Raw genomic sequence first — 14,186 nt, 5'->3', positions numbered from 1 at the left:
TATGGAAATATCTATTTTATTTAATACTTACTTGTGCTTCTGACCGTTGGTCCAATAGAAGCCGTATATCTTCAAGAGAGGTAGGTAATCGAGCATGACTTGCCGGATGGTTCCACCTAATTAAATAAATTTTTAGCATACGTTTATTTTTAAAAATCTACATAATAATTATAAAATCTAATATAAAATTTACCTCGTTATGAGTGGGAATGTATATGGGTGGTCCACTCGAGGACGTAGAAATGAAAAGCGAAACCGTGCCCATGACTACAGTAGTGACAGGCAACCTCCGATTTTTGCTCTCCTCGGTCGCGTCGCCCCGCACATCTCCCGATATAACGTTGCCAAGACGGTAGACCCCCAACTCAATTCACCAGCTCCTCTAAAATCAATGAGTTTCAGCAGCCATCTTAGATGTACGCGGCTCCGTGACGTGTCGGGCATCAGATAACCTCCAATTAATTGAAGAATGTATGCCCGAACATATGAGATTCTTTCAATTTCGGTTGAATCTTCATCCGGATCAGGGAATGTGTTACGTAACCAGCCCATCTCGATCTTAACTCCCTCCATTTTCTCCGGAATAGCGCCCAAAAGATGGAATGTGTGCGTCTAGGGTCTCCACCTCTCGATCAATGCACTGATTAGTTTCGGGTCCACCTTGCATCCCCGGCCTACCGTCGTCACGTGCCAAAAACCCGTTTTCTGCAGGTAGTTCTCTACCAACGGTGGTGGAGGACCATGCATATTCCGGATATTGCATTCCAATACCCGATCTACAGACTTTTATAACAAATAATAAATTAATAATTATCTAAAAATGCATAAATAAAAAATACTTAAATAATATTTAGAAATTAAATTTAACACTTACCATTTTCATTTGTTCCATCGATATGTGATGCTTATCACGACGAGTCAATTCTCTGGCCATTTAAATTTTTTTTAAAATTATTTAAAAAAATTTAAGAGAAATTTAGAAATTTTTACAGTTCAAAAAAATTTAAAACAAAAATTTTTAAAATTATTTAAAAAAAGGGAGTTAAGAGAAATTTAAGAGGAACTTGAGAGCAAATTGAGATTAAATATGGATTTGAGAGAAATTTGGAAGGAATTTGAGAGCAAATTGAGAGGAAATTTAGAGGAAATTGAGAGGAAATTTGAGAGAGGATTAGTTTGTGAAAAAAAAATGGGTGGGGTATTTATATTTGAAATATGTCAAAAACTGGGAAATAAAAGTTTTTATGAGATAATTACTTAAAATAATTTATTAGAAAATTTTAATTTTTAAATTATTTTTTAGAACAATCTCATTATAGGTTCTAATAATAATAATTATTTTTAACACAATACTTAAAACTACTCATAGACTTTCTTAAATTTCTCAAATTCATCAAAATACTGTGAAAAACCTATAAATAGGCCTGATTAATGTCTTTGGTGCAAGGGTTTTTCTTTGGAGTGTCTTTGTATAAGTTCATATGCTTTATTTTTGCTATATAGTGTGACATTTATTTTAGGCTTTATTGGAAAAAAGTTCTGTTAATTGTGAATGAAAATTTTTTTGGGAGAATGATTTTAATAATTTGGTTTAATATTAGGATTATAATTACCTATTGTTATAAGGGTATATTGAATTTAAGCTCATAGGTGATCGATTCAATTTTTAACTCTACTCATTTTCTGATCAATATTCTTAGAGTAAGATTATTGAATTTAAACTGCGTTAGCAAACATTGTATGCTAATTTCTTTTTATTTTGCTTATTTCTCTTTGCCTTAAAACTGTCCTGTCACTACTTGTGTTGCAATATCTTATTAGAACAACTATGAAACAAAAGGCTTTTTCAAATTTTACCAGTTTTATATTAGATTACTAAATTACAACACAAATGTTTTTTATAATGAAATTTAATTTATTTAGTACCTAAAAGCATAATTAAACCATTAAAATTTCAGCTAATATGTAAAAAATATTAAGATGAATTTTGTGTTGAATTATATCACAAATATTGATTTTTATAATTTTTTTATTAGCAAAGTTTTTTTCTATCAGAATTCTAGTTTCATTTTTAACAAATCCAATGTATCTTTCTCTTTTTTTTTTATGGCATTTCTTTCATTTTTTCCTTATATTTTATATGATTTAACTTTTTTTAGAATACTATAATGTAACTTAATAACATATTAGTATGATTCTTACCTGACGCTTGACTTTGATTTGGTTATTTGTTTGTTTGAGTAAAAAATTGAAACTTAAAAATGCTCTAAGTTTCTATACACTTTATACATTTAGAATTTAGTTTCCCTACTTTTTATTTTTAAGAATTTAGTTTTTTTATTTTTTTAGATTTTAAAATTCAGGTCTAGTTGTTACCGTCATTAAAACCCTTGTATTAAATTCTTAGGTGTAACATTTTGAAATTAACAAAAAAATCACTTGGTAGTTATGTAACAATGAAAATAATGTTGAAAATATTTATTAGGATTTTTTTTAAAACTTGTCATGATAAAATAATCTTTTTGTTGGACTAGTATTCTCATGGAAAATTGACATCAACATTTTGATTGAAATAGCGAACAATATTAACCATTTAGACTTACTAATGACATTATAAAAGTATAGGGACCAATTTATGCCAAAAATTAAATTCTATAGATTAAATCTCAAGTTTCATCATAGCCTAGAGGCTAAATTGAAATTTGATCATTTCTTATAATGTAAAAAAAAAAACACAAACTTAAATGAAATGAGAAGTTGCGTGACGATCTTTAAGACTTTTAGAGCATTCAAATTATATAAAATCACATAATACATTTTAATTGAAAAGTTAGTGGTATTAACTATTTCAATTGATTAATAACATTATAAAAATATAGAGACCAAATTGTGTTAGAAAATAAAGTATAGAAATTAATGTAAGAATCGTAAACTCATATATAAAACTTAATAAATTAGGATATGTCATGTCAAATCATCAAGAAGAAAATTAAATGCGGAAGCATATTTGAATCCATCGATATCGTGAAATCCTTAAGTCTTATGGTTTTTATCTTCCAAATTAACACACAAGTATTTTAGAGAAATTAAATCTCTCTTTTCAAAAGAATAGATGTAAAAAAAGTTACATATGTATAATTTGAGGACCATAACACGGATATATAACTTCTGTACATAACCTTAATTTCTAATTAGCCCATCATCAATTAAAAATTAGTTACTAGAGTATTTACACATATTTGGTCATACTTTATTTAATAACTAAAACCTAATTAGAGTTGTCCGTAGGTTGGGCTGAGGCCTGATTCCAAAAAGATTTTCATGCCCAGACCCGTTTTTTGGCCGGGCCAGCTTACTTAAAAAACCTATTTTATTGTCCAAAAATTAATAAAATATTAAAAAAGTATTTTTGATTGATATTTTATAATTAAATTTAAACTTAATTTTTTTTATTTTTAAATTAAGTCTGGGCCAGCTTGAGACACAATAATCCTTATCCAAGCTCGACCTAAGTTGGGTCGAGCCAATCAGGTCAAGCGGACTACCCGATTTTTGGATAGGTCTAAGCCCAATAAAGCCTAATAAAATAGGAACACTTTTAATTTGGGTTAACCTTTTTATGATAGTAAATAAATAACATGTTATTTTCTTATATATATATATGTGTGTGTGTGTGTGTGTGTGTATGTGTGTGTGATGCCTATATTATCCATCAATCTCCCACTTGGAACACATATATATGTTAATTATCTTATAATTACATGTATTTATAGAACCTTATGAGCTCAAAACTTTACTATCATAACCAAAAGACATCCTGAACAATCTCGTCAATTAATTATGTTAACATAGAACTAAGACGACTTTCGCTACATATATCATAACTAAATATTCCATCCCTAATCTGTAACACCCCAAACTCGATCGAGATGTTATGGCTGAATCTGGAGAAATTACATTAGTTTGTTAAAAAACCCATAAGTTAAATCCTAGCTTTAGAAACCGAGAATTATGAAAATAATATTTTTAGCAGAACACTTGTTATTTTAGAAATTACGTACAGAGCTTATTTATTTTACATAATAGTTCTTAACTTGATCTTGTTTGAAAACTTCTGATTTCAGGTAGTGTTTGGAAAATATAAATATGAAAAACATTCGCTAGAAGCTATTTATTCGTTTACAAAAAAAACACTTAAGAAATTACTTAATTTGTAGCGAAAAATTTTCTGAGTTAACTCGTGTGATTTTACAGTTTCACATTCGAAAATATCAATTACCGACGAATTAAACAAAAACCAAAACAAAGCCCAAAAATAGATTACAATCCCAAAAGTCCAAAATAAATAATTACTATAATCACCACATTTTCATTAACTAAGAAAACAATCCGAATGGGAAACTATTTATGATCAAGTCAAAGATTACCTAAAAAGTCAAAGATTAAACAAAGGGGTAAACTATAAAGCTCATTGTGTAACAAACTCAAATAACACAACCAACATGTAACACCCCTAACTTGTGTCCATCACCGGAATAGGGTTACGAGGTATTACCGATCAAAACACAACATTCAGCATTCAATTCTCAATCAAATAATCCAACATTAATAAATATCATTCAATCATACACATATTGTCCCTTTTAGAGGTGTACGAGACCTTAAACATACATTAGAGAAGGTTCGGGACTAAACTAAACACATATAAAAAATTTCTAAAACTTGTAAAAATTTTCTAAGTAAAAGAGGTCACATGGTCAAGTCACACGCCCATGTGCTCAGACCATGTGGCACGAAAATAGACTTGGTTTAAGCCACATTTCTCACCTTTCAAATGCGGCATTAAGAACTCCATATTATGATCAAGCATATTTCATTAAACATTAAAATCTTATGCACATTTAACCACATCGAAATAAATCATTCAAGCATGATCATGTGCACTCATTGCCATTCATTCTATCCTCTATTCAGCTAGCAAGTTACCATATAAAACTATACCCCATTCATGCACTACTCATTTGACTAATATTAGCCATTTCCTAAATACATTTTTTGAATCAAACATACCAAATTTTCAGGAGTTATGCATCATGCCAAAATTACACATGCTTTCTAAATTAATTCATTGTCTAATCGGCCAACAAGGTTAACCACATAAATGGTACAAATTTTTCCATTCAATCATAAACTGAATTATTCCATTTCCTATCCTTAATAGAATGATCAATTTACAACCAATGATATCATAGGCATATATTTATTGGTCTTACCTATTACTAGCCGAATATAAACATACTTATTAAATCACTTAATAATTAATCATGTAACCAACAAAACATGCTTATAACATAATCATGTGATTAAACCAAATCATCTTATTTTATAACCGAATGCATACCTAGACATAGCAAATTATCACTAATAAATAACCGAATTAATGTAGCCATACTACTATTAATTCGTCTATCGCATTATACACATAAATAAAATCTAACTTTAAGTTAACTAAATTGACCATCAAATACCAAGACATATACAACATGTCATATACATGTTTATATATATATATAATCAAACTATCTATTTCTAATCGAACATGAGTGTGCACTCTTTTCCATTTCTAAGACAATTCACAAGATAAAATATTTACATCTTTAACAACTCAACAAATAACCACAACTCAAACACATACATCCAACCGATTCATATATCAAGCACACCACACATAAGTACCATGAAACATAAATCCCAACATGAACTTATATCATGATCAAAATTGCATAAACATAAGCATCATCTCTAGCCATTTTCGTATGGCTTTATAAATACATATCAAACACATATGCATAAATAGCCAAAGGTCACTTATACACTTCATAAACCAACTAGCCTGTACATGCCACATAACCAAAATCACAAAGCTTTTGAAATACTGAAACGATAGCTGAATAGTGTGATGAAATCTCCTCCGACTTCCAACCTGAGCGAGGCTCCAAAACACTATAAACATAGAAAAGAAAACGAAGTAAGCTATACAGCTTAGTAAGCTCGTATGATAATATACTCAACTTATCAAATAACACATATTAAGTATTTACAAATTACAATATTACTCATTTGCTTTCACCATTATACCATGAATCCATACATATAGCTAACCAAGGGTCTCACAAGCTTATTCATTTCCATGTTCATATAGATCTAATATATTCTCACCAATTCATTCACATTTATATATGCATAAGCAATTTAAGATATCCCACATTCAATCCAATATTCATTACATATTCATAATCAATATAACTATATGGATTTCTCATAATTATCAACTTACTCATCATGTGAAATTCGATACCTTCAATAAGCATTATATAAATCAAACACTTATATAAACTCAAACCTTTCCATGTAATATACATGAACTCACATCTATTTATCAAACTTCTTTCATTCAATATACGTGTGAGTATTGTACGTACCTGTACCACTTATTTCATTTACACTTTTATTCTCGTCTTGACTTCTCCAGTTGAACCATTCAGAATTGCTAAGGATACTCAGAAATCTCGTATAACTCGCACAATGCCATATCCTAGATATGGTCTTACATACTATCATATATCGATGCTAATAGCCTAGCTATGGTCTTACACGAATCTCATATCGGTGCTAATGTCCCAAACATGGTCTTACACGAATCTCATACCGATGCCAATGTCCTAGACATGGTCTTACACAAATCACATCTCAGTATCCTAAGCTATTCCTAATGTTCGTACGGGACTTTCGGATGTCGTAACTTTGTCGATTCAAGCTCATACTCATCCAATCAACATTCAATTCAATTCAATGATAAATGAACATTTAGAACACAATTTAAGAATATTATTTAACATACAAACTTACCTCGTTCGCTGAAATGATGAATTAGGTCAACTAATCCAATACATAGTTTTTCTCCTGTTTCTAGGTCCAAATCTTGTTTTTCTAAATCAAATAATAATAAAATTTACTTATTTAATCACTAATTCACTCAATTTAACACAATTTACACATTAGGGAAATTTTACACTTTTGCCCCCTAAACTTTCACATTTTTGCAATTTAATCCTTTACACATAAAATCACAATTTCATGAAATTAAACACAAACCCAAGCTAGCCAAATTTTTATTATTGCCATAACAGCCTAAAATTTTCATTTAGTCACACTTTTACCACACGATTTATCATTTTTTCTCAATTTAGTCCAAAATTGACATTTTTACTCAAAATCACTTTACCAAACATGTAAAACCATCATCAAAATTTCATATTTCATCATCAAACATCAATTAACACATGTATTCAACCATGGAAACTATCAAAATCTTTAGCAGTTTCAAAATCGGAGGTACGGGCTAGCTAGATTACAAAGCAACGATCTCAAAAACATAAAAATCATTAAAAACGGGACAAAAACGGACATACAATTTAGCTAGCAAGCTTGGCCGAATGTTATGCATCCATGGAGGTTTTTTTTTCTTCCATATTCAGTTGTAAAAATGAAGAAGAAAGATGATACAAATTGTTTGTTTTATTTAATTTAACATATAATTGCCTTTTTACTTATTTAACATTTAATAACATTAATAATTACACCAAATGTCACTCCACTATCATCTACTAACCCATAAATGGGTTGATTATCACATAAGAACCTTTACTTTAATGTTCTATAGCTATTTGACACTTTTAGCTAATAGAACATAAGTTTTACGCTTTACGCGATTTAGTCCTTTTTATCGAATTAACCACTCAAACGGTAAAATTTCTTTACGAAATTTTCACACGAACATTCCATCATAATGTAAACATTAATAAAATAATAAAATAATTATTTTTACCTTAGATTTTGGTCTCGAAACCACTGTTTCGACTAACCCTAAAATCAGGCTGTTACACAACAATTCACAGAATCGCAGAAAATTACATAACGATCATTTGAGCAAATCTGAGAATGCGTGCTTATGCCAATGCAATATTTTTTAGAAATGTAATATAGGTTTTTATTTAGAAAACATCCTACGCAACTCCACTACACACCAAATAGAGTTCCCTAGAGCTCGTCCATCCAATCACACCAACAAAATAATTGTGGTCAATGCCACCAGAGATTACAGTTAAAACTGCCATATTGGATATATGTGGACAAGCCACTATATTGCAGCCAAGCTGCCAGAACAACATATGTGTGTGTGGTTGAGCCACCATAAATACAGACAAGTTGCCAGATAGAAATGTGGATAAACCACCAGATAATGCAGATCATTAAACTGCCAGCACTTCCTCCGTACCATAATATCCTAACCCCATGCAATGTGACATGGCATGCATAAACTGAAACAGAATGATAGGCATGTTGAACATGCATACTTGTTCTTAACAGAAACCAGTAAGCATGTGATTTCATGCTTTGTAGATAGATATATCATAATTACAAATCACCTTAACTAGAAAAGCCACAATGTTACATGCATGGTCATAATTACGAATTAACATAGTCATACATCATACACACATATACATACATAGAGAATCAGTACATACCATCAAAACTATCAGTATTAGATCATACAAATATATATATTTCACATACCTTAAACACATCAACACAGAAGCATATTAACATATATCTTGTTTCCAAGCCATAATTAAGTAATATGGGCCCTATGAAAAGTTTAATTACAAATTTTAGAGTCAAACGGGCGTAGGCAAAATTTTAAAAAAAATAAGCCTACGTGACCGTGTGGCCCACACGGCCCGATACACGGCCTCACACACGCCCGTGTGGCCTACACGGCCCAATTGAGCCAAATTGTGTGGTTCATACGGCCATGTCGCGTTGATAGACCAATTTTTGACTTTCTGTCGTTTGTTGTTTTTCGAGTTTTCCGATACACACCTAGTCAGCTTTCAATGCAAATCTACAGAAGCAATTTCCAGTACCTAAACGTCATTAAAAGCCAACCATTTAGTAAAGATTCATTTCATTTTAAACCACCAATTCGGCCATAATGCTAACAAAATATCTCAATGAAAAGGAGACAGCCCTCAAAATGAAGCATCGTTCACTTACCCTTGAACAAAACAACAGCCTACAACACTTAATTCGTTACCACATCCTCACCTAAATGAGATTTCTCGTGGTAAGAACTTTAGTCACACAACAGAAAAATCATAACCCAAAACATGCCAATCCCAAAAAACCAAATACGAAACTTAAATTCACAAACTTACCACACAAGATCGACAACGATGCAAAAGGAAAACATTGGTACAAGAAATCCCAAAAAGCCAAAAAGAGCCTAATTAAAGAAGAGGAACGACAGGAGGAAATCTTATGGCATCAAATTGAATTAAAAAGAAAATGAAGGAAACAAAATTGAAACTTATAGTAAGGAACAAAAGAAATGTAAAAGTAAAGGGGGAAGAGGGAGAATGAATGGGTGGTAGGTAGTGTGAGAGATTTTAGGAGTATTTGTGGGAAAATTTTAAAAATAAAGAATTTCAAAAAACTACCCACTACATGCACACATGGGGACTCAAACACAACACAAGACCAAAAGGTAAGCCAACATCTTACCATTAAACCAACAATCTCATTCTATCATTAATTGCGTGAAAATTAAATTTAAGCCAAATGACCAAGGGTAGGGATTGAGTCCAAATTAACAAAATTACGAAGGAAGAATTTGAACCTAGAACCTCACACACACAAGCAACACACTTAACCACTAAGCTAGATCAAATCACTTCATATAATTTTCAAAATCTTAATTCAAAATCGGGACATGATCACTCTTGGTTTCACTAACCCAATTTATTCACTCTTGATTTTTACTCTTGATTTCACATGTCAAAATTTTAAAGTTGCTTATGGAATAAAAAAAATTACATTGTTACTATACAAAATACTCACCCTTAAATAAATTGTAATATATGAAAGCTTTAAAAAATAGACTAAGACAAAAAAAAAACCAGATAAATTGGAAATAAGTTATCATGAAATTTTATTTTTATCATGACCTAAAAAATAATTAGACCATTAAAACTTTTGCTAATATGATAAAAATAAAGGAATAATTAAACCATTAAAATTTTGATTACATGTTAAAATTCATAATTTATATGTGAAAAATTTGATTACTCGCAATACATATTTATTTAACTCAAATTCTTTTTTATAATTATTTAAATCATATTTAATATACATTAATGTATACTTTGATTTATTAAAATTATACGTGTCAATAAGTAAGTTTGAGTAAGTTTGAGTCTTAATTTGTATGCGTTTATATATTAATATAAACTAAATATATTATTTAAGGTTTTACGAGTTAATATTTTATGTATTAAATAAAAAAATGCAATATTTAATTATGTAAACACTTATGAGGTTTAAAATAAAAAATTATGAATACATATTTCATAATTAAATTAAGGTATGATGACTTTTTTGACCCTCAACTTTACAAAAAAATTCATTTTAACCATCCATTTAATCTTTTGTCTCTTTTAACTCTTGAATTTTCATTTTTTGTCAAATTACCCTAAAATGGATGGACAAGTTAACATTTGTTAACTTTGCTGACGTGACATACACGTGGATAACATGTCATCATTTAATTAATTTTTAAAATATAAAAATATTTTAAATAATTTTAATAATTTTTAATTTTAAATATAAATTATATATTTAAAATTTTAAAATTAATTAAATGCTGACATGTCATCCACGTGACAATTCACTTGTATGCCATGTCAACAAAGTTAAAAAATGTTTAACTTTTTCATCTATTTCGAGGTGATTTGACAAAAAAAACACAAGTTGTTTAAGGGCTTAAAATGATAAAAAAATTAAATGAAAGGCTAAAATAATTTTTTTTATAAAATTAGAGGGTCAAAAAGTCATTATGTCTAAAATTAACTGATACATTTTATGAGTAACAAATTAGATAACTTGGTATCTATATGCTGAGTAAGAAAGAAAGGATGGGCTAATTACATTTTAAGTCCCTCAACAGTTTTATGCTATTTTCTTAAAATTTTATTATAATAAAAAAATTAATTATTATTTATTTTCAAATTGATGATATTTTGCAACATTATACATATATTTGAATAATTACTTTATTTTTAAAGATAATGTAGTTAGAGTTAGTTACTACTATTATTTTATAATGTTGAATTATTTGGTTTGTTTACTATTATATCTACTATCTTTTATATTTTTTAATATGTCATTATGGAAAATCTTCGAATTGAGAAAAATAAAATTCAAGAAATGATAAATATACAACATGGCCATGAATTTATGGATCATATCAACAAATGGCTGAGGAAATTAATATATATCTATATAGCTGTGAAAAGATTTTGTACCATTTTTATAACAAAATATAATCATACAATATTATGTGTTATATACTTTACTTCCTTCTATCCATGAATAGAAAAAAAAATAATTTCTTTTTATATTATATTCAAATATTTGTTTTACATTTCGTCCAATAATATGGATTATTAATTTTAACGTTTTTTATTTGTAAAATAATATACTTAAATTTATTTATCATATTATTCATAAAATTTATAAAAATTACTAATCTAGCTTTTTTATATATAGCAAATATGATGACTAAATTGAATTGTACAACCAAAAGACCAAAAGAGAACCAAATATTCATTTGGTAGTGATTTCATTGATGTTTAAATTTTACTAATTACAATCCTAACTTTTCACACGTTACATTTGCATAAAATTTTAAGCTAATATTTTTTACTAAGTTAATGTCACGATTTAATCAAATATTAATTAAATTTGAAAGTATTTAAAAATGACAAATATTATTAAGAGAATTTTTTGTCTTTTATATTTTTATATAACATTTATAAAAAAATACAAAATATATTTATAAATGATAAAACTTAAACCTAAAACACTAAATCATCAAATCCTTAATTTTATCATATCAACTAAAATTTCATTTATTTTTATGTAAATATTTTAAAAATATACTTTTACAAAAAAAATTCACCAAAAGCACCATAATCTTAGTTTTGATTTATTACTTTAGTTTGAGTGGATAGCTTTTAATTGAATATTTTTTTTTGGAAATGGTAATTCACATATGATATTGATAGGTATTAAATAGGGGTGAACAAAATTTGATTTTATTAAAAAAAATTTTTTTGAGTTAATCGAATCAAGTTCTTCGGTTTTTTTTTCAAGTCAACTCGAATAAATAATTCGAGTTTTGAGTTTGAGTCGAGTTGAATTTTACAATTCGAATAATATATTGGTGTAAATACCCATTTGGTCCCTATCAATTTTGAAAATGAGCAAATTAGTCTCTCTCACCACAAAAAAAAATTCAAAATAATATTTTAAATTCAAAATATTTATAAAAAATTCTAAAATTTATATTTTAAAAAAATTATAAAAATTAAAAGAAAATTCTAAAAAATTTAAAGAACATATAAAAAAATTTAATTCTTCCTAAAATAATAATTTTTGGGACCTAAATAAGTAAATTAGTAATTCAAGTTTATCATACTAAAGTATTTTATTTTTTCCCCTTATTTTGCTTTGAAAAAGTTTTCAAATTTATGTGCTCTAATATGGAAATAGTTATTCTCTAGCAAGATTTTAATTTGACATGTCTTTTTTTAATTTCACTCGATTTGGTTCAACATGAGTTTCATTTCAGTTAACTCGATTTAGAAAAATTATAAATCAAGGTAGGATGATAAAATAAGACCCGTCAAGAGTATAGAAAGTTGTTAAGTCAGTTTTGAATCTGGTAAAAATGCGGTTACATTGTTTAGAGTTGTGACTCTAGCCTTATATATACTGTGCCTCATGTATTGGAAGCTTAGGCATTTTTGAATAAAAAGAAAGAATTCATTCTCTGTTTGGTTAGATCATTTTCCCTCTTTTATCAAGTTCTTTCATGGTATCATTCGCCATTTGATTCTGGATTTTTCTATCATGGCTTCCGCTGGTTTCGCATCCGGTGAGACTAGCTCTGGTGTGTTCGCCGGCGATTGTGTCGCGACTGTTCTTCCTCAGCATGAGGTGGTCAAACTCGATGACGGCACCTATATTCAATGGCGCAAACAGGTAAAATTAATCATTGATGGCTATGGACTTACAGGATTCTTAGATGGTACAATTGCTCCGCCATCATGATTTATTTCCATGCCCGATGGATCTCGCGCATAAAATCTGGCGGCTCAGGTGTTCACGCAGCAAGATCGGCTTTTGACTTCATGGCTTTTATCTACTGTAAGTTCATCTCATCAGTCGTCGTTTGATGATGCGTGCATAGAGTGTGACATATGGACCACAACAATTAATCTGTTTGCAGCTGACATTGGTGCTAAGCAGTCAAGGATTCTGCATGAACTTCATTCTTTGAAGAAAGGTAACCTTTCTATTAAAGCTTATGTTGCTAGAATTAAAGACTTGTGTGCTATGTTAGATGCCTCTGGTTCTTGTATTTCTGATGAAGAGAAGATTGAAGTAATGCTCGCGGGCTTACCGTCGGAGTTTGAGGCAGTTATCTCGTCCGCTAGGTTGTTGATTGGAATTCTTTCGTTGCAGCGTTTGGTTGATGCTTTAGTTGACTGTGAGAGTGGTCAAGCTCAAGTATTGCAGGAAGTAAACTTGAACGTAAACCTTGTTGAAGAAGCGCTGTCGGTTGAAGGAGCTAGTCGTGGGGGTTGTCCGTCGGGTCATGGCCGTGGCAGAACTTTTCGATCTCACATTCAATGCTAGATCTGTAGTCGATTCGGTCATGTGGCTCAGAAGTGCTACTACTGTTATCATCGAGACTCGAATACCTCGTCTGTGGTGCCGTCGGTCTCTTATCAAGGGGTTCCATCTGGTGTTGAGAGGCTAAGGGAACTATGCGAGTCAAAATTGGCATGTTGGTGGTCAAAATTGGAGTGCTGGCATGCAAAATGAGAAATTGGCACGTGGGCCACATGTGTCATTTGGTAATGACTATGGCCAGCCCTATGGTAATGCTTATAAGCCCAATTTGCGTCAATTTGGTAATGATGATGGACCTGGGTTTAATGGCAATGAGTCACTGGAATGTGTTGCTGGGAATGGATGACGTGTAATGCATGGTCCGA

The 14,186-nt window shown here is 29.8% G+C and overlaps 1 long non-coding RNA gene across 1 annotated transcript; it reads right to left on the bottom strand.

Annotated features, from left to right (window-relative positions):
- Window positions 1–12,815: 12,815 nt before the first annotated feature.
- Window positions 12,816–13,833, bottom strand: LOC121223069 (uncharacterized). Its single transcript, XR_005920417.1, has 2 exons — window positions 13,589–13,833; window positions 12,816–13,414 (listed from the first exon to the last, which is right to left on the bottom strand). It is a non-coding gene; the product is annotated as an uncharacterized lncRNA (long non-coding RNA).
- Between the last annotated feature and the right edge of the window lie 353 nt (window positions 13,834–14,186).

Source organism: Gossypium hirsutum, chromosome D11 (assembly GCF_007990345.1).
Source record: "Gossypium hirsutum isolate 1008001.06 chromosome D11, Gossypium_hirsutum_v2.1, whole genome shotgun sequence".
In the NCBI taxonomy this organism is placed as follows: domain Eukaryota; kingdom Viridiplantae; phylum Streptophyta; class Magnoliopsida; order Malvales; family Malvaceae; genus Gossypium; species Gossypium hirsutum.
The sequence above is the reverse complement of the archived record's forward strand: the minus strand, read 5'-3'. Positions and strand labels throughout refer to the sequence as shown.